The sequence below is a fragment of the Poecilia reticulata genome, chromosome 14 (assembly GCF_904066995.2).
Source record: "Poecilia reticulata chromosome 14, P_reticulata-male-v2, whole genome shotgun sequence".
NCBI classification, from domain to species: domain Eukaryota; kingdom Metazoa; phylum Chordata; class Actinopteri; order Cyprinodontiformes; family Poeciliidae; genus Poecilia; species Poecilia reticulata.
In genome coordinates, this window is record NC_088843.1 from 11,000,892 (window position 1) to 11,023,761 (window position 22,870).

Consider the following 22,870-nt stretch of genomic DNA (forward strand, 5'->3'; position numbering starts at 1 on the left):
GCAAAAGAAGAATGAAAGTATTTGCTCAAATATTAAACACCATTACTCTTCGTTTTACCTGCTCTACTCTGAATAATAATTTTCTACAGAAATTATTCAGTTACTGTAACCACCTATTGTTTTGGGAGCATTCGCATCATAATAACTTGACAAAATGCCCTTTAAAATTGATAAACTCATTTAAAACTAGAACTGAATCAACAAATCTGCCAGAGCTCAGAATTGGTAAATTATTCCTTGATCAGCTCCAACAGATGATCAGCAGGTCAAACACTGAAATTAAATTGCATTAAATTTCTAATTAATCAAATGCATCAAAACTAAGAACACCAACCATTGTTTTAAAACAATCAATAGTGTCTTCACAGAGGTCTCTTTGGTCAACTCAGAGTTTGATAAATGTTAGACACACATATTATTACTAATATTTGCTTTATGTTCTTTTATAATATTTGGTTAAAACATTGGTCAGATCTAAAAGATTCCTAGAAATCAGCACATGCTTTGAAAAACGTGGTTGGTGCATCGCTATATTAAACTTTAAATTCAAAGCCCTAACACACTTTCTCCTTTTTGTACTTTTCCGCATAAAAAGCTGACTCTATGTGTAACATTGACCTTTTGATGCACTGTCAGCAGATGATAACCCAACAATATTTCTTGCTCTTCAGTGACCTTAAAGCATATTTCTGTAATAAATTTGTGATAAATCAACAGCTTGCTGATAACTACTCATACGTTTCCCCTGTGCCGTTTCTTCTTTGAGCAGTCTATTATCTGGTTTCACTCTGTGTGCTCTTCTGGGTCTGTGCTCCGTTGAGGGTAGAACAGACTGTAGGAGTTTAATCTGGTAACCAGACTATAATAAATCACATAAAATAAGTGGAAACGCCTTCACGTTTGTCAAGCTTTAATAGACACACACACACACACACACACACACACACACACACACACACACACACACACACACACACACACACACACACACACACACACACACACACACACCAGATTACACTCAGGACTGTGATAAAGTTGGCATGTTTTTATTGTTGCATCCGATTTTAACACAATCATTGTGACAGAAGAAAATTTTTTGTACTAGGAATGAGAAGTCCAGAAGAATCCAAATCCTTATTTTCCAAAAGTTTAATATCTTTAGAGAACAAATATGATTATTCTGAAAAAAAAATTGAGCACTGAAGTAACATTAAATGTATAACCACAACACATTTTTCTTTTACATAGTAGGCAGGATTTATGTCCATCTATAGCAGAGAGTTTGAACAAAAGTCATTCATACTGGTTGCCAGGACAAGGAGGGGAAAAATCCCACAAATAAACTTAGCAAAGCAACGTCAGGAATATTTCCCACCTCCTGATACCTTAAATGGAAATAAATTCCTTTCAGGAATATCTGGTACCTATGGACAAACTGTGACGTTCAAGATGAAAGGGAACCGGAAATGCCTGATTTCAAGCGTTTGACATCAATTAATTCACAATGCAACCGGTTTAAATTTTTACCAAAAGAATCAGAAATGATACCTTATAGTTTCACACCATCTGCAAATTCGACTTGGGCTCAACAAACATATACAAGTAACTTATAAAGTAAAAAATAAATAACAGACTCATCACTTAATTACAGCTCTGAATTGCACATATAAAAGTATTTTAATGAAAGCCAGCAGAGCACTTTATTCACTGATCTTAATTTAAGCCACTGCTGCCTTGATCCAAAAACAGACATAAACAGATTAAATATATCTGTCTGCATGAGAAGTTAATGGAAAAAACTAATAAAAACAAAATCAATTTCTATATCCAAAAGTGTGGATTATTGCCAAAATATTTCTTAAACAAATCTAAAAGACTGTGCAGTTATAATAAGAAAGTTTAACAGCATTTCTGCATAGTGATAGTTATAAAGTAGAGAAATTTCTGCTTTGTTGTTCTTGTTTGCCATGTGTTTTAATAATATTGTCTACACTGAAATGCATCAGTTTGTGATTATTTAAAGATATAATTTATCCTACTAATATCTTTAAATGTTTAAATCCATTACAATAATACTCAATCAGACAAGAGAGTAAAATAAAGCATCACCATCAGACCTTAGACAGCAACTGTATTAATTACTCAACATTTTTGCAGTCACACGCCTGCCTACATTTTTACATTGTGAGGTTTTGGCCCATTTTTTTGTCCGTATCCCTCGTTTCACCGAACCCGTTTCTTGCTGCTCCTTGTCCCTTACTGTTCCCTCCTCTCGCTGCCTCCATCAAATATTCTGCTCACGCACAACTGCGGCACCCTTTCTCCAGTCCTCCCCATTAATCCACACCACAGACATCTTGGCCCACTGTCTCGTCTCTGACAGCGTGCACTCAGAAGTCTCAAAGTCTAGCTCGTTTCTGTCCCTCTACATTTTTCTCAGGCCACGAGGCCGAACATGCCTCTCACTGTACAGATAGAGCGTTCCGTCTAACTATAGGCTCCCTTTCTCTAAATGCCACTCAGCAGAAAACATGCAGCATCCAAGGAGAGGTCAAATTAGTATAAACAGACCTTGGAGCACAAAATGCTAACAGGACACGCAGCATGTAGCATAAGGCTTATTTCAACAATGCCTGGCTGGCTGTTATTACATTTGCTCATTATTAATGTAAAATAATGCCTTTATTGTACTTAAAACAATACAGAAGGTCATTCTGCTTCATATATATATAAAGTAATTGTGAAAACATTTTAAATATGTCTGGACAGCAGCATATTCATGAGATAGAATCAGAGCGAGAAAGTTTCTTTTTTGGCACACTGCTCCTTTAAAACACAATGACAAAGCAGGGGTAGGGTTGCAAGAAGAAGAAAAAGATCTAATTACTGTATTAATTGCTTAATTTCTATTCATCTCTGGTCTCCACGTGCTGCTACTAATCACTTAAAGAATGCAGCCAAATTCTCCATATTAACACATCTTCTGTGACAGGCGGGAAGGGCGTTGGAGAGTTGGAGGTGCAGGGGGAGGCACAGGGAAATGCAAAGATTTGACAGGAAAAAAAAAGCAATTCTTTAAGAAGATTGAATCTAAATGTGGACACCAAATAAGGAATATTCTTTTCTGAGATGCCCGATTTAATGTGGCAGATGCAGAAACAAAAATTTTCGGATTCTCTCTTCAGCTGGATCGTCGGTCCAAACGTTCCTTCCATCTTTCTTTCTCAAGTAAAGGTTCAAGACGGATTTTACTGAGGAGTTTAGAAATAGTCCACAGTGCCTCATCAACCACCCTCTTTTTTGGCATTTCTTTCTTTCTCTCACCCTCCACTCCTGCCATTTCAGACCCTTATTTCCCTGCCCTCCTTCCCCTCCCTCCTGCCTTTCTCTCTCATTCATTCAGTTTAATTTTGAACTCTGCACTTGTAGACAGGGAATGAGGATAGCTCCATGGTTACCTGGCACTGGGCCATCTCATTACACTGGCAATTGATTCTGGCCTGCCGCCATGTCCGCTGCCCACCTCCCCCACTCCCCACAACATCTCTGCACCCCAGACTGTCTGCAGCAAAGGAGATCTCAGAACACACAGGATGGAGACAAACAGCTTCACTTCGGCACATCAAACCAGTGATCCATCCATGCACTGCTGCGTACAGGAAGGCGGACAAATAAATATGACCATAATTTACAGGAAGAATACATAGAAAGACCCTTTTAAATCAAGAAGGGCCTAAACTTCTTACAGCCACAGTTATAACCTTTAGATAATGTAAGAAGTTGAGAGTAAACAACATAAAATCATAAACTAGCTAATCTAACAGACTAAAATCATCCCATTGAACTGTAGTTAGCTATGTCTAGACAATAATACAAGTGGTCAATAAGAGTAAAACATAAGTTTAGGGAAAATCAATAAGGTTTAGAAATAAGTAAGGAAGAATGGACGGACGGACTACAGTCTAATTCCTGATTGTGTAGAAACCCTGCTAAATGTTACGACCTTCACTCTTTAGTCTGGGAAAGTTTAACACACACAGAAAACACAAATCACAATTTCTTAGATGCATTTTGGAAACTGTAATTATTGACTAGTGCCCTCCGACTGAGATAGATTTACCATTTCAAGGGTTAGCCTCATCCTTTCCTATTGTAATTTCACAGCATCACTTCCAGTATCTTTAGCCACCGTTAACTTAGAGAGAAAAAATAAACACTTTTTCATAAATCACATCTGGAACTAAATACAAATCCACAATCCCAGCGACAACGGAGTGTCTGTAGGCCTAACGGGAAAAGTTCAGAGTGGGAAACCATCCTTCGGAGAGGCGCTGCATCCCAGAGTGTTAGATTAGTCTCAGTGACACCAGACTTTTGACACCATGTGTAAGATCTCACACAACAATCTCAAGTAACTGATGCTACCGACTCCAAAACTGCATCCTTTGGAAAACTACACTTGTCAAAATGAAAGGAGACTGAAAGTTTCTAATTTTACACACAACTTTTGAAACAAAACCCAAAATAAAATCTTATTGCTGCTAACCCAGGCACAGGTTTCATCATACGTCTTGCCCTATAAGACTCCAACAAACAGCAAACACAGGGGTTTGCTCCTTCACTTTATATAGAGCATGTTTTTTGGAGTAACTCAGACATTGCCGCTGCTGCTCCTTCTGTCAGCGCTGGCAGATGTTGGGGTCATGGCCTTATACTCAAGGGGGATTTAAAGGGATCAGGAGTCAAAGGGATTATAAAGCCATTATGATTTCTACTGTGCCTTATGTATTCCTACATCCATTAGCCAATCATTTACAGTCCAGTTAAAGGTATAAATCATATTGTTATATTGGAAGCCTTTTTAATTATGAAATATGTTTTTAAATTGTTCATTTTTAATAGGATTCCCATATATAAACAATATGTAAATGACAACGATGTATTGTAACTCATATATTCGTTTAGACTTAAGAACACAAAATGTATATTTACTTTCATGACAAAGTAGAGGTATATGGAGAAATATGCTGGCGACTAGAATCGGGTGAAGGCACCTGTTCAGGGTTTCCCCCAGTGTATTATAAGCCTGACGGGCCACCAGGCTTTACTGTGCCCCCACCAGGCTAAGCATCGTTTATTTTTCTTTTTAAAACATTAGCATTTTTTAAGACTTTATAGTTGCTGTTCAGATATTAATCTTCCACTCTTCCAACAGCACATAATTATCAAGTGATATTTTCAAATTTCATGTCAACATTTTTCAACTCAAAAACACGGCGGGCCGCTGGATGAATGATTGCCCGGGAGCCCGACTGGGCTTAGCAAGTTTTCTGGGGGAAACCTTTCTGACTCAAGTATTTACTAGATACTTACAATAAACTACATCAATATTCTCCAAGGCAGTGGTGCCCAAGTCCAGCCCTTCAGATCCACTATGCTGCAACTTTAAGATGCATCCCTGCTTCTACGCACCTGAATCAAATGAATGTCTGGTTACCAGGTCTCTGCAGGGCTAAACGATGCTGAAGAGCCATTTTATTCAGATGTGTTGGTCTGCTCTAAGGGACACAGAGAGATTGCTGTTTTAGCAATGCTAGGTGTGCAAATTGTTTGTATAAAATGCTAGACAGATTTAAATGTCTTTCTTTTAAAATGTTAAATAACTACATTTTCCAAACTTTTGGCTCATCATCTGGAGCCATGGACTTCCATGTGATTTTTAAGCTTCAGACAAAAAAACAAACAAAAGAAAACCTTCTACCAATGGCAAAATTTTACATTTTTCCTAGAATACTACAATATTGAGAAAATTATTGCATCAATTTCAAATTAGTATTACTTCATAACAAATATAATTTGGAAACACTTTACAAGACAAACAGGCTCAATTCATAACTAAATGTTTAACATGTAACTGAGTGTAATTTCAATGCAAATCAGTCTAGTTCATGCAAAACAATCAGATTCAGTTTTTACATTCAGCCCTATTAAATTCTGTGAATTAAAAAATAAAGTAGATTTATTTGTAGTTTGCTATCTATATAATGGTAGCCATATTTCCAAATCATCAATCATTAATATTTTTTCATATATTATTCACTAAAAACCAGGGAGAATATGACCAACAAAACTAAACAGTCGGCTTTGTTGGATCAAATTCTTCATTTGTTTTTGAGCCTGAAGGTGGTTTCCATCCATCCATCCATCCATCCATCCATCCATCCCTTTACCATGACATCTTGGTGCAGAGCCCACATCACTGCAGACGCAGCACCAATCCACCTATCGATCTCATTCCTGAACAAAACTCAGAGAAAGAACCTCCTCTCCGACTTGGAGAAGGCACTCTACCCTTTCCCAACTCAAGACCAGGACCTTATATTTGGAGACACTGATCCTCATCAGCTTCAAACATGGCTGTGAAATACTTCAGCAAAAGCAGGATATCACGATCTGATGAAGCCAAAAGGCTCCCCAAAAAGCAGAGAAGCGATCATAAGACCACCAAAATGGATCCCCTCAACACCTTTGCTGCACCTAGAACTTCTGTCCATAAAGGTTTTGAACAGATGAGTGACACAGGCCAACTTTTACAGAGTCCAACTCTCACCGGATGTGAACCAAGTTCTTAAGTTATGTTGTACAGGGACCTAACAGTGCTTTCTACTAAAATAAGATACTGCACACATTAATTGAAGGCAAAATACCAAATAGACTAATATTCTTATACCACTAAATAAAATTAAAAAATTAATCCTCAAAAGAAATGTTACCCGTTATCTCAACTGACTGAAAAACACTATACGATCCACTAAAAAAATCTATCTTTTTGTGTTCTGTTGGAGTGAAAAACTGTGGAAAAATAAGCTAAAATGGTTTTTGAGTGATCTGAAGTCCAATGTTTCAGACAGCAGAGTGACCATTATTTCTTTATTTCAATCGCCAACATCTTACAATCCATTAGTAACACTGGTTCAGCAGAAAGGAATAAAAGATCTCCACTGGCAACGAATCAATCTGCATCTCTACTCGAAGTGCTTTGACCAGTTTGTTCACGCTGCTGTTAATTCACTGCTTTAAAATATGTAATACAAGAGTGAATCTTTATTATCGGTTTGCATTAATTAACCATCATCACCTGGTTACAATGTACACCCGTTTGCATGCTGGCAAGTTTAATAATGTAATTTCAGAGAACAGACATACTGGAGTAAGTTGTCAACAAAGAAATCTGCACAGAGACTGCTCACTGTGAGTTCCTTTAGAAAAGCCAGGGATTAAAGATGGGCCTCCCCAATCTGGGGCCTCTTTCGTGTACATGCACTCGGGTTGTTTAAGGACACAGTGAACCAGGCTACCCGATCTAGGGAAGGGGCCAGGCAGGGGGAACATTGACAGGACGGCCAAGTGGAATAAACTCTCTGAATTGTAAGAGCTCCAGCTGCTGGCTTAAAGCTAGAAGGAGCAGCGAGGGCTGGAGGAGGGAGAGGACTGGCTCATGTAAGGAGAGAGGGAGTGGTCAAATATAACAGGAGGAGGGAAGAGGATAGATTTATAAAATCTGCCAACAGAAGTAAAACAAAAAGAAGAGGTGGAGATCAGAGTCCAAGTTCCTTTCTGAAAGGTGACTTGGAGAAGAAGTTCAGGGAAAATTTAATACCACCACCTAAGTCAGGAATGTAGAAAGCAAAATGCAGAAAGATACACGCCAGTCAGGATTTTTCTTAAAATAAAAGTTGGGAGTTCAGCGAGTTTGAGTTGGTCTATTATCTGTGACAACCCGTCACACCTGCACTATTGGGAGACAGGGGGTGCTGCCACACAGACGGTTTCCCCTGTCCTTCTCCATTTTCCCTCCCCTTGTTACCTTTTCCCTTCCTCCTCTGTGTTCCTCTCCTTCTATTGCTCCCCTTGCTGTGTGAGTGTGTCTGGGTCCCGCTGGAGAGGCTTTGTCTGTGAACATTGGAGCCCTGGCTGGCCCACGGGGGCCCAGTCCATGAATACCCACACTGTGAGAGCCGCCCTTTCACTTCACACCACTTTCTCTTTGGGAATGCCTGAGCAATGAGGTAAGGAAGCTCATGTACACGCTCCAATGTGCATACACATCCGCACACGCACAAACACACACATTTTCTCACTTTCTCCGCCTTATGCACACATGCATACACACGCAGGCGCGCATTCACATATACACCATACTTTACACACAAACTGAGTGAGTAGTGCAGTAATGAAAAGCCAGTGTTTTGTGTGAGAACCCTCTCACCCAGGACTAACATCCTGAGAGCCTTTCTCCTCCATCAGTCCCTGCCAAGCGCTCGCTCTAATTAAAGACCATAGAGTCCAGTAGCGTTGGCCCAGCTTCCCCCAGACTGTGCCCCTTCCCCGAGCATAGAGGTCCTGAGCTGAGTAGAGTCTATAAGGAATGTGAATGACTGTGGTGATTAACAGCTTCTCAGGATTTCTAATTCCCCTCTAAATAGAGTGCTTGGACGCATGACTGATGCCAGTTCTGCAGAAGCCTTATAGATAGACTTCAGGTGGCAAGAGAAAGTCTGCAGGAGCGTTACAACAAGCATTTACAGCTCCAGTCTAAGGTTTGCATACTGTAATCTTAGCTTTTGATGTCACCATTATATTGGGATTAAAATGGCATTCCTATGACCTATGCAACATTTTTCTACATTTAAGCTGGCAGCTCCTTTGTGTCAACATAAAAACACTTGACAGCACTTATTGGAAAGACCCCAGGGGTGTTCAATACATTGTCCTCACCATATCAGCATGCACAGTATGAATATCATCAAAGCATTTTTTGGAATCCTATTATATTTGAAGGACCATTAATTCATGCTTTGCACTCAGGCCATGTTATTTGGTCTGAGAAATGTTTGCATAGATTCAACAAGAAGCATTCCTTCGATATGTTGAGCCATATAGACGTGATAGCTGGAGATTAAAGGAGCAAATCTCTGGATCTGGAGACCAGAGAATGGTGCCGACCATTAGAGTACAGTGGACTGATGGTCATTTCGAAGAAACCAGCTTGAAATGATTTGAATTTTGAGCCACGGTTTCTTATCCTGCCAGGAGTAGCAATATGACGGTGGTCAGAAAGTTAAACGATACTCAGGTGGTTCTAAGGGGTCCAAAGTGTGGTAAGAAAATATTCACCACATAAAAGCTCCAATCAGAACTTGCAGTTTTTTTCCCCCAGTCTGTTATTGGCCATTTTTAGGAGGGCCTCTGCGAATTGTAGCCTCAGTTTCTTGTTGCTAGCTGAAAGCAGTGGCACCCAGTGAGGACCTCGGCAGCTGTATCCATCTGCTTCCACGTTTGATGCTTTGTGTATTAAAAAATTTTATTCCTGCTTGTATTAAACCCGCTATTGACTTTCTATCATTTTGAGTCTGTCCCTTATCCAACACCGACAACAAGAAGATATTTTTTCTTCAAACACTTGATACTCAGTTGATCTCTTCTCTCTCTTTGACATATTTTTTGCAAACCACAGAGTTGGCTGTGTGTGTGAAAATATCAGTAGGTAAGCACTTTCTAAAATAATCTGAACAACTGCTCTGGCACCAGCAACCGTGAAACACTCAAAGTCACTTCTGCGTATCATCCCATAAGTTGTCTTCCCCAGATCTAGGTTTCTTATGTACTGTGTTGCTGCCATGTGATTGGCTCACCAGCGTACCTAATAAAACGGTCAGTGTATATGTTCACAGAGTCTCACTGCATTTATCTCCACATCTAACATAATTGATATTATCAGTAGGTCACAAACAGAGTTGTGAAAGTATAAAGACAGAAAGGACTTATGACAAGTGACAACATTCAACAACTGTAAGACTATCTAATGTTGTGTAACTGGGACAGAATAGAGGTAAATAAGCTCCTCGTGAATCTGAAAAGTACAACTGTACATGTAAAGGAGTACGGTACATTAAAATGGCATGCTACATCTACTAACAGAAGCTTAAAAAGAAGACACGTTATTTTATGTGTTTTGCAAGTAGACTGGAAAAAAACTAACTGCTAGTTAGATAATAGAAAAATATGCAGTAAAATGTACATTGATAAAATCTATTTTATCATCATTCAAAGACAGTTTACCCAACACTAGGTGGCGGTATGATATGGATAAGTTAATATTGCAAAAGTATTAATTTTTTTCCATAAGGCTGTATTTGCAATGTTGTAATGAACGACCAATAGATTTTCACCCATAGTCTGTGAGCGAGGCTAAAATGTTCAAGATAAAATTGTTTAATAAACCTAAACATTGACAGATTAATTATTTCAAGGTCCAATCTTTTTTCAGACGTTTGTTTTACAAAAACAGTTGTATTTACAAATCAACTCTTTGGCTAAGTTGGCTATACTGAATACTGTAAGATATTATATATCGACAGTAGGTAATAATTATTTGCTATTAAGTTGATAAAACAAATATTTCAAAGGCATTAGAATATTTTGATATTTGGGGGAAATTTGAGAATTTTTTTCCTTATATTTTGAGGCAGTAAAGTTAAAATGCTCAGTGGATATTCCTATTAGTTTAAAATTATGCATAATTTATGAAGCAAATTAAAGCCCAAATGCTCACTCAACGATGAGTAACACTTTATATCTCAAATACCTTTTTAAAAAAAATGTGAAATGCTGTGTTTGGCAGTGTGAACATCTTAAGCCCAGAAACAGTTTTTCCTGCTTTTTCTGCAGCTGGTGTGTTTTTTAGGCAAATACCTCAATGATTAACCAGCGAGAAAAACAACGTGCAACATGTCAGCAAGGTGGATGGAGAGAAGTGTGTCAGGGGAGACTACTGACTTTTGCCCTTTTTATCTTTTGTTTTTATTTATATTTGCACCTTTTTGTGATTATTTTACTATTGTCATATTTTCATCTTCATCACCGAAGGTACCACTGCATTTTTGTTATGTACTAATAACATAAAAAAATGAAAATCTTACATAGGCAGGGAAGAAAATGTTAAAAAATATTTGGAACCACTTGCAGTTATTTTTATTTTTTATTTTAATTTTAAATGGCAATAAATTTCTTCCTTTCAGATTATTTTGCATGCATTTTTCAATTTGGTTTAGTTTCTTGAATGTCTCCAAATCAGTCCAAAGCATGTGTGACAATTAAAAAAAAAGCTAACAATTATGTGAGAAAACAGTTATGGCAATTTGGCTAAATATATAATCATAACAAAAACACAGTCACAACATGGTAATTACAGTCAAAACTATAATTATCAATTGTACCAACTCTTCGAATATTACTATCTTGTATAGTGTGACAATCTAATTACTTGTTAATCAAGATAACATGAGCAAAACTCAAGCAGTAGGAGTGAGGGTCCAGCCTATGTGCAGAATGAAGTGCAAAAACAATTAGGAACTGAGCTTTTTCAAATGGACAAAGAAAATGCATATCTTTTTCATTTTAAAGTATAAAACTTGCAAAACATTAATATTTTCTAAGGACATAAGATTATATGACTTGGATTTAAAATTTAATTTCTAATGATGCTGATGAGAAGAAACTTAATATAAACAATAATTAATCGTTTATTCAGCCATCCATGTTCTGCAGGTGTCTTTTCCTGTTTAGGGTCACGCAGAATCAAAGGACAGAAGAAAACCAAGAATAAGACGGAGCAAGACAAGGCAACATGCACATAGGCACTCACTCCTGATGTGTTGCTGCTTTTAGTCTGGGGGGAAACCAGAAAATATCCCTCTGCGCTCTACTAACCAACACAGCACTGTGCCGCTGTCTCCACAATTAATAATAATAAATAAACCAATAAAAATTAATGATTACAAAACATTATGTGCTACTAAAAGTGTTAGTTTTCCTACACTGTCTGAACATTTTTAGACAGCCGTTAAGATGTCCAAAAATGTTTCTCACTTATTATGACAGTAACTAAACAATAAAATATATACACCCGTCTGTGTAACTGGGCGTGACGATGAAGGAGTGCAATGATTCAGAGTCTGTCTTGAGGGGAAAACCCCTCCCTTTTGATGATGAGCAAACCCAGATCCTGGAGTAAAACCTTCCCCTTAGAAAGCCGTAGTGATGTCACAGACCCTGCGTCCTCGTAGTTTCCGCAGTCATGCCTTTCCGCTCTAACAAGTTATTATTTTTCATCTTGGACTCAGGAAACTGCGTCAGTAGCTCATTTCAATGAACGATTAGGGAAGCACACAACTCTGGAAAATACCAAAACGATGCGGACATTGCCAGACTTATTACACATGTCTGCGGAGGAGGAGAGAGGAAGGGAAGAGCCAATGATCTAAAGCTGTGAAATGGGAGTAATTGGTCTGAAAGAGTGAGAGTCAGATGCAGAGAGTAAACAAATAGAGGTCAACAACAAACATATTCCAGGCTATATCAGAGCAACATACCAGTAAATAATAAATCCTAAATCAACCTGATGATTATTGAAAAAAAGCTACTTAGCTAAATTAAAATAAATGCAGATTGTAAAAATAAGCATCGTAGTAAACACTAAAATAAAGTGAATAAATGGTACAAGCTGCAGCTTTAAATCGGGATAACAGATTGTGAGCAAAAAAGATTTGTAAATAATGACACATTGAATATTGTAAGCCAATATATAGTTGGAAAAAAATGATATGGCTGTTTTAGTTTTCCTTTCACACAGATTCTCAGCCATCCAAATTTTAAAGGTAGCCAAATATTTTTTACTGCCTCAGTTATGTGGCAAACATAACTGTTGGCTGTCTGACACGTCTTCCTTTCTGGTTCACCATTTCAGCAAAGATATTAAGAGAAGCTGTAAACAATTGATTCATGATGAATTGATTCAATCAAACATATCAAACATCTGCCACTGACTGGCGCATCTGTAGATCAAACTGGGCTAACAATACACCTTTGGGTCTGAAAGATGTAAAAACTACAGTTACAATGGAAAACATTAAAGTTGAGCATTGTTTAAAAGCATTACAGTTTGGATAAATGGTAGTAGTTGTATAACTACAACACAAAGTTCAAGTAAAAGCATTTACTTATAAACTCAGTTGAAGAGCCTTTCTTGTGTTTTAGTCGTTTTTATGAGATGAACTACAGGGTTTCCCCCAGAGTATTTTTAGCCTGGCGGGTCACCAGGCTTTACTTGTGCCCTCACCAGGCTAAGCATTGCTTATTTATTTAAGTTTTTAAAAATTGTCAGCATTTTTTAAAGCTGTATAGTTGGTATTCAGATATTAATCTTCCAAACTTTCAATAATACATAATTATCAAGTTACAGTTTAAAATTTCTTGTCAATTTTAAACATTTTTTAACTCAAAAACACGACGGGCCGTTGGATGATCGACTGCTGAGTGCACCCAACCACTGGACTTAGCTGGTTTTCTGGGGGAAACCTTGCCAGCTCACACCCTTTCCCAATATTTATTTCTAAAATATTTTGACCAGTCTCTCACTTCATAGTAATGCAATACATTGTGCTGGTCTGTCACATAAAATCCCCATAGATGACACTGAAGTTTGTGGTAAAGCACTGTAAATATGGGTAAATATAGTACCGAAAAGCCACATCTTCTTCAGTGGAACAATCCCACCTAAACACATTCACAGTCACCAAATAAGCAGAGCTGCATTATATTCCAGCAACAGGTCAGTAGTTAAAAAACAAGTTATAACACCCTGTTTCTATATAATGACTCATTGAGTTACAAAAACAGCACTTTATAGGGTGTGTTTTTCCAAAAACACGAGACATTATTTAGAATAGTGGGAAGCCGATATGAGGGCACGAAAGTCCCAGACCTTCAATGGAGTAAATTGAGTGTGTGCATGCTTTAGCACACTGCATGGTGCATGCACTCATCCAGGAAAATATTGTGGCTTCCTGTGCTATTGTGTCTACCTTATGACTCAGTTGCACTTTCACTTGTAGTGAACTAAAGGAACAAACTAGTTAGTCAAACCTATTTCCAGGACTATGGAGACAGTCTGAATCATATGTCCAGACACAAACACACGCGCGCGCGCACACACACACACACACACACACACACACACACACACACACACACACACACACACACACACACACACACACACACACACACACACAAGTTCAAATCAGACAGATATTAACAGCTCAGACGGACAGAGCCGGGTGGGCATCTGCTGCTCATTTTATTTCTGTTATGGGTAATTTAATAAGGAAATCTCCCAAAAATTTGCACTGAAAGATGAAAAAGCCTTTTAGCGTTATAATAAGATTAGTAAAACTTTTTAATCTGCAATAAGGGAAATGGTACAAGGAACCACAACAGAGCTCAAGTAACCATTACTAAGGTTTTGGATATGAATCAACTGTGACTGCTATGGTTTGTTTACGCAGAAGTTCAAAGACGAACCTCATTTCAGTGAATCGTTCTATAACCACTAGGAAGTGATTCCTCCGATGTAGTTGATCAATACTAAATTAAAAAAATTACATTTGAGAATATACGAATATTACATATTTTCCTAGATAGCATTTTAAACCACAGAAGGTTGGACAATGGCTCATAATATTTCTAAAACACAAATCCAAAGACATTAATTCACTAGAAATGCATCCAGAAGGAGTGAAATAAGCTATTGTGGAGCAACAACTGAAGTAAACCAAAATATTCTGACAAAAACAAAAAATTATATATTCTACTGTTTGTACAATATGGGCTGAAGATTCACAGAGCTAAAAGCTACAAACAAACTATTACTCCAAAGAGAAATCCAGTTACCCAATCTGATAGAGATGCACTGATTAAGGCAATTAAGGCCAAAACTAATTGTTTTTATCTTGTTGTTTTACAGGTGTGACCTGACTAAAACATATGCAAAGTCATTTTTATAAACCTTGTTTAGGTCAAAGATTAAAATACTTGTGACATAGTTTAGAGTTTTCAAAGCCAAGAGAAAATATCACAAGCTACTCATCAGGCATCCATCAAAGTGTGCATGCTTAACCTAAATAAGTTTGGATCAACTAAAAAAAATATACATAACACTTTGTTGATATGTTTATAGACAGAAAAGGAAGGGGATTTCCTTCAGCTTAGATGCATTTAAGGAAAAATAAAGCAAAAATAAAAAATTTTCAGGATTTGGACTGAATCTGGCTTGATTCTGAACACTAGCCGACTATTCATCATACAAATTAATAATAATGCACAGGGGAAAAAACGGCACTCATAATCTCCAGGTGTGAGATTGTAAATAGAGAAAAGATGTGAGCTGTGGTCAGAAAAACAGTGGTCTGCTACTGTTCATCAATGTTGCACAGTTATTTGCACTATTACATACTAAAACTCAATCAAAAATGAAATGATAAATAAGAAAAACTTTTCATCAGTATCCCAACACTACTGTAAGATTTTCTGGTGAAGGCACAAGACAATGAGGTTTAAAAAAAGGTCAATGGGAAAAGAAAGAATATTCTGACGGAGCCTCCAGCTTCAGTTTTGAAAGCGACACGTTGAGATGAAATGAAAATGTTGATAAAAAGCAAAAATCCTTGAATGCGACTGCTGTGCTTGCAGGTATTTAAACAATACATAGATCACAAGCAAATTCTTTCCATTATCAGAAAGCTAAAGTAGGTTCACCTGATTTCTGTAAATGCCAAATATAGACTCAGATTTCCATCCTATAAATGATCTGGTGAGGTTCTAATGAAACTAAAATCTTACATCAAGTACAGAAAAGCCACACACAATGAATCCCTGCTTGTCTTTACCCACTGAAAATAAAAAACACACAAATGGAAAATTTTATGGAAAATTAAGAACATAAAACCCTTAAATTAAGTGTCATATTTTTATATTTGTTTGTGTAGAGCAGACTGAGATATGAGGACTGTGAACCTATAAACAGCATTTCTGTGATATTACCAAGATATTTACAAATTTAGAAGCAAAAAAACTACATAGTGATTCCACAAATAAACCATTTTAAAATGTTACTAAAAGTGTGATTATGTACCAGTTTTAAAACATTACTTGTTCAAATAGTTTAATAAAAAATTAAACAATATTATTTAAGCCATAAAGACACTTTCTTCATATAAATCAATCACGTTAAATCTAATATTACAGACATAACAGATAAGCAATGGACATATAAAGCTTGTCTGAGTCACAGAAGACAAATGGATTATAAAGTTTATTTTTATGTCTTGTTTATCTTCGGAGGGACTTTGTAGATATGACCCGTTTATAGTAGCCAAAAAAAACATCTTTCATAATCTCCATGCTGCAGTGATAAAGCTGGTTTTCTGCTAAGTAAATCCAAGTCTGGAGATAAATTGAGCCCATCTGATTCTGAGTCTGAACAGGCTAAAGATTAATGTGTTCATAATAAAATCGGTGGTACTAACAAGACAATGGTAACATTAAACTTTAAAGAGGAGTTATAATGTTTATCTCTTTAATTCAATTAGTTATAAATTGTGTTCTGATAAAAGTTCAACAAAACAATCACTGCCGGCTCTTGATTCAGTTCCCTGTCGTGTAAATGTATATTAAACACTGGTTTTGGACTTGTTACCAGTATAGGAAACAGAGACACGTCCAGTGAAGTGCTTGTGAATATAGACGTCGTTCTGATGGTTTCCGATACCTGACAGGAGTCTTCTGAAGACCGGACCACCATGCTGAGCCGACATGGAAAGAGGCTTCTGATCTGCTGTGACCGAGCTGACGGGTTATAAGCTGATTAGCTATATCCTTCCTTCCTCTGTTGATTCTTTAAGAACTGCCAGAGGCTGAGCTATGACTGGTGTACAGTAACAACAAGGCACTACACACTTTTGAGGCGCTGAAGACTTCTGAAACTAAATGAGACACACCAGGCAGACTCTGCTCCGCTCGCTTCCCGAACAAAATGTACGGACTACAGTGAGATGTTGTCATTCACATTCATTATGTGGTACCGTTTGTCTACTTTAGATTATTGATAAGTTAAGTCAATTCAACCCAAAATGAAAAGGACAAGCAACTCAGTCACAAATACGTTTGTTTTTTTTAAACACAGATTACATTTTCCCTGTGGTATTCCCCTTTCTTTGTCCTTTTCACACCAGTGAGCGGAAAAACCTTTTTCCAACAGAAAAGTCAGACATTATTAGTAGTAATGGAGCAGCGAGGTTTTAACACTGGACATCTGCACGTATCAAAATTAAAGTTTTAAGATAAAGAATAATTGAATTTATTAAAATGTAAGATAATAGCTAATGTCACATATAACTAGACCTGAATTAATTTGCTATTTGGCCATTTGACCCAAAAAGCAGAGAGCCCAGATCCGCATTTTGAATAAATTCTTGTTGTATTTATTCTTCTGTCTCCCTCTTTACTGCTTCTTCTTTTTTTGCTGCAGTGCTCTGTGATTGGTTGAACACATGTGTCAAGCACCGTCAGGATAAGGAGTCTTATTGGCTGGTAATTCAACCCTACTCCACACTTCACCAACCACACTCTCCCAAGGCCTGGGCGTAAATGAGCAGGCAGACAGATGAGTGGCTCAGGTGGGGTTTCGCTACTAAAGAGATGGGAAGAAGCACTTTTCGCCACTCCAGGTAACACAGCACCAGCATGGGGACAGGGTAGCAACAACAGGCACATATGAATCTGCTGGGATCAGTGGTTTAAGAAAAAACATTTTAATGCATTCACTTTTTATTGCAGAAGCATAAACTCCCACTGAAAAATCTAATTTTTATTTTGAGTTTTTAGCACGGAATCGCTGCTGCAACAATTGTCACCCCAAACAAATCTCTTGAACCAAATTAAGCAAATATTCTTTAACATATTTGGTTTTTCCTGGAAATAGAAAAAATTCAAACAAGGAAATCATTTATTTTGCAGTCTAGGTTTAGCAGCATGCACGGTGAGTACCTTGGTTACGAAGGGGGGAAAAAAAAATTCATCACTTTTTGTGAGAGAACTGCAGCAAAAACCGATGTCTTGGAGTCACCGAGTCTCCATAACAACCACACAATGCCATCTTCATGCCAACTGGTCGTTTGGGAGGTGTGCCAGCAAAAAAAGAAGCTTTTCTCGTCCTACCAACAAAAACAACTCTCCAGGTAGAGCATTTTCTGTAACAAACACTCCAGGTGGGCTTGACACGAAACAAGGACTATGTTAGAAAACACCTCATGCTAACTGTGAAATATACTAGAGGATCTATAGTGCTGTGGGCCTCTTGTTCTGTAATCGTGAACTCAGCAGTGCTAGAGCATTTTCTACAAAACTCATATGGACTTTTAACAGTAAACTGATTCGGGTCATTGTTGGATCTTTCGGCAAAAATTATAATCCAACACCTTCAGCCAAATTGAGCAGAAATGTTTCACCAGAGACAAAATAAATCAACTACCATTGACCTGAAGGATGGAGGATGTAGGCTTAAAATTGTATCATGTTGTGGCATTTATTCCAAAAATGATAAAAGTGATGATATAATTCTTTTTTAATATTAGGCTCTGCATAACGTTCTATAATACTGATATATAGCGTCATTTATAATATTGAGAAGCAAACAATAATTGCATTTGAATTTAATATTTACTGATGCTCTGACAGATGAACCCGGATAGATCCGTCCCTTATCATCATCATTATGAATCACAATGCTTGCCGCACCATTTTATTCCGAAACAACATTAAACAATTCAATATTTGCCCTTGGATAATGGACATCGGAGTCCCCAGACAGAGATGCTAAGGGATGCATCCTGAGGGACGAGCTGAACAGAAGAGAGCATAAGAACGAAGCCAGAACTCTGAACAATACGGGTCGGACAGCTTTGCTCCTCATGGGCCGGGGTCTTTCAGGTTTTAGATGTGCTAAAACACCTGATTTAAACGTTTGAGTCATACCCTCCGCCTGTCACCAAGTTCTGCAAGACGCTGTCCTTTGAGGACTGGAGCTGCCCACACGTGCTCTAGAGAGAATGTGCAAAGATGAGTGGTGAAAGATCTGTGTCTCTGTGTGCTTCAACCTTGTTAAACGTTATAGGAGGAGATTCAGTGCCGTCTGGTTTTCAGCAGGATCTTATTTCATTGGAATTATTTAGAGCGCTTCTCAAAAACAAGCAACGTAATTCTATCAATCAAGGTCACTGCTTTTAAACCGTTTTATAATTTGTTTTAGACTCGTGTATATGGTTACAGTAGTTTTACTTTTGTGTGACCAGGTCGTAATGTGTTGCAGATTTCTGCCCACGTTCCTCTTGCAAATGAAATCTGTATCTCATTGAAGTTTTACATGGTCAAATAAAGGAAAGAAAGAAGGTTGTAGAATGTATCAACAGCAGCGATACCAATAACGCTGCCAATGGTGATTTTTTTAAACACGTTTTTCCCCTGTCAATGCATATTCAAAAGCCTGGATTTCTCAAAAATTGGCAATTTAAGAATGTTTCTGCAATAACATACAACATTAAAGCTTTTCATACGTCTTTAGAGGGGTGCCAGTGTATTTTTCTACATCTGTATATCACTTTTCCTTACATGTATTTATTCTGGAAAATGCAACTGAGTGAGCATTTATTGTATAATTTATAAATTATTGTGATAAAGTTCTGATTGTGATATTTATTGTTACCACGATAAATTCCAATGAATGTTTAAAACCCGCCATATTTCTACATTGTCTGAATTGTTATTTTTACCAGTTTTTCCACAGTTTGTTCAATAAGACTATCAATAAATATGAATGCATTTAAAAATATGATTAAATGCAGCTACTGTGTGCAGTTTGTGATACAAATGACACTTCTTAACATTTCTGGTGTCCTAAAGAGGCATTTTAAAAATGGAAATGTTTTTCAAGAGCAGATATTGTGTTTGTGGTGCAATGATTGCCGTGTCATGCCCAAAAAATGAATTAATAGTTCTTATCGTCACTTTTATCGGTATAGCAATAGTACCACAAAATGTTAAGATAAAACTTTAAGTCCATATCGCCCACATTTAGAAGTAATTATTTAAAGCAAGATTTCCACAAGTTTATAATCATTAGCATAATCAGTGTTGATTGCTTTTCTGAAATCTACGCCAAAACCACCAAACAGTAAAGTGCTAAAGGTCACTTTAGGATAGCTCATCAAAGCTTAAAAAGGTTTGCAAATCCGGCTGACATCACACACACGCACGCACACAAAAAATGCAACAAAACTGGGTCACGTCACTGCTTTGAGTCACTTAATGTGTACAACACCAATCTAAATAGCTGCATGAGCATGCAGGATAAATCCACAGACACGCACGCACACACACACACACACATACACACACACACTAGCATAAAGTAGTAGAGAGATGCAACAGCATTCAGTGTCTCTCAGACATAGCACACCAAAAATCGGCAGATAGCGATGAGAAAAAGTGAGTTTTCCAACAGCGATTCTGCCAATATTGTAGTCTATCACACAGCAGTAGGTGTGATTTTCACCTGCAGGCCAGACAGAAAAATAAAGCTCTGTGAAGATTCAACTTACCAGTGGGACTTGGTTGGCGCTCTCCGTCCACTGCAAGAGCTCTTTCAGCCACCTAAACAAAATGAAAAACAACGACTGAAACAGATGTATTTGTCCAAACGGTAAAATACAGTCGAACACTGATGCTGTGATCCACTGACTCTTTGTGCTTTTGCCATGGTGCTCCACATACACCAGTGATAATGTGAAGTCTAATATTCAGATCAGAGCAAGAGTGGCTGTTTCGCAGATTGAGGTCAGGATTTGGTACAGAGTGTTATGTAACCCGATATATGGGCCAGAATAATAGTATTACATATGAGACAGCAGTTCAAATGGAAGTCATGGTAGAGAAAGGCAAGCAGAGACAGACTGCGAGAGCAACTATATTTTTAGGCCATGGCTCAGACAGACATGCCCCAGAGAGCTTTTCTATATTAAAAGTATTTTAATTGCTCTACTTTGCTATTATTGTGTGCTCTCCGCTTTTACCCCTTACATTCCGTGTTTCACTTTCTGATTATTCCTCGATTTTAACATATCCGCAATATAATGCCCTCACTTTTGCACTTATATTTAAAGATCTCATTCAGGTCTTGTCAATCTGTCATTACTACGTCTGCTTTTTGTTCTCCTCTATTGCTTGAGAAGGGTGGGATATCCGCATTGGTTGCTATGGCACCAGACAGCTCCTCGTTTTCTCAGCAAACTGCTATCTGTGATTGTGTGTTTCAGTGTGCAAGACTCTGGACGTGTGTGTGTGCGTGTGTGGGTGTGTATGCTACCACCTGTCCACATGTGGGCACAGGCACTGTATACATGCATGCATAGTTTACTGAGAGTTGTTGCAGCAAAATGACAACTAGTGTCTAAAGATGTATGCTCCAAAATGCTCAGCAATATGCCCAGCTCTTTACTAACCTGCTGGATGTCACATCTGGTGAACATCTGTTTAAAGTAGCTGAGTATATTTCAGTGACTCAGTCAGTGTGAGTGTGTGTGTGTGTGTAGGCTTCCCTACATTCGGAGGGAATTTAATGATTGGCACAAAAGAATAAACCTGTCATAGAATATGTCAAGTACTAAATGAGTAATGATCAGAACATGCAGGATAATTGTTAAAATAATAGATGTAATATATTTTTATGCGTTTGCTTCATGTTATTCATGGCTTGGAACCTATCATAATTTGCGATGGGCGAGTGGAGTGGAAACTTTACCCTTTCGATAGGTCATTAGCGCATCACAGGGCCAACACAGAGATGTAAAGACAAACAGTGAACAAACACAAACATCTCTGACCAATTTACTCTACAGTCAACTGCAAACCTAAAGTTACTGGAGAAAACACACCCACACAGAGGGAGAGCAACACACACTAGGGCCTGCAAATTAACAATTAGAACAGGAAACCTGCTTTCTGTGAGGTGACAATGTTAACGAACACAATACTGATTATTATCCTTATTATTCGTCACAACTTCCACTTTCTATATTCACTTATTCAGTAGTTCATAGGCGAGACTTGGGGAATACTCTGGACATTACTGTGCATCATAAAGATGCACAGTAACTTTTTATCCTTTTAAAAATTGAAATAATTGATCTTTATGTTTCTAGGGCACGGCGCTTTTGCTTTATGGCAAATAGACATTGAGTTTGAGTCTGAACAAGAGGATAACAGCAGCAACCACCATATACCGAGCTCCCAGCCCAAATCCAGACTTTTTTCCTGATAAAGAGAGAAATCATATTAAAAGGAAATTCAATCTTAATTTGGTTTCATTAAGTAATCCAGATGGCCTGGAGGTTAGCTTACCTAAAATTAAAATTAAATAATAGAGATTGACCAGCGTTAGACAAAAGCAACTTCATTTATAAGATTAGTACATACAGGAAATTGCAAAACATGTAGATCAAGAGAACTAAGGTTTTGCAGCAAAGGGCATAGAAAAAGTATAACACACTCAGATTGAATGGTTTTCAATTTATTCTGTGTTTTCTTATCTCATTTTTAGTCTTTTTTGCGATTATTTTATATTTCCTCTTTGATAACTTTGTTTTTTTTTTAAATTATTTTTATAGAAATTCTTTGCACTTTCCCTGGACTCCATGTTTTTCCCCCATTTTGTGCACCAGCAGATGGCAGTGTCTCCATGGTGCTAACTTTTCCAAACAAAATGTAGTCAGTGGTTTTTAAAAGAAGTGCGCATATCTAACTAATAATAAAGGGTATTAGGAGCTTTTTAGATTTTGTGAAAGTAAGCTTTTTTTCTCCTCCTCTTAAGGATTTTTTTTTTTTAATTATTTTAAATCCTTGAGTAAATACACAT

General features: G+C 37.6%; 1 protein-coding gene across 7 annotated transcripts in view; it reads right to left on the reverse strand.

Annotated features, from left to right (window-relative positions):
- LOC103475800 (sorting nexin-19-like) overlaps positions 1-22,870 on the reverse strand; it is a 121,442-nt gene that overhangs the window by 78,069 nt on the left and 20,503 nt on the right. For 6 of the 7 annotated variants that reach the window (XM_081615871.1, XM_017308584.2, XM_081615869.1 and 3 more), the window contains one exon: positions 20,559-20,610. The gene's annotated coding sequence lies outside the window, so the exon portion shown is untranslated. Of the gene's footprint in view, positions 1-5,475; positions 5,562-20,558; positions 20,611-22,870 lie in introns of those variants that run through there. The other variant, XM_017308583.2, reaches the window with a different exon arrangement.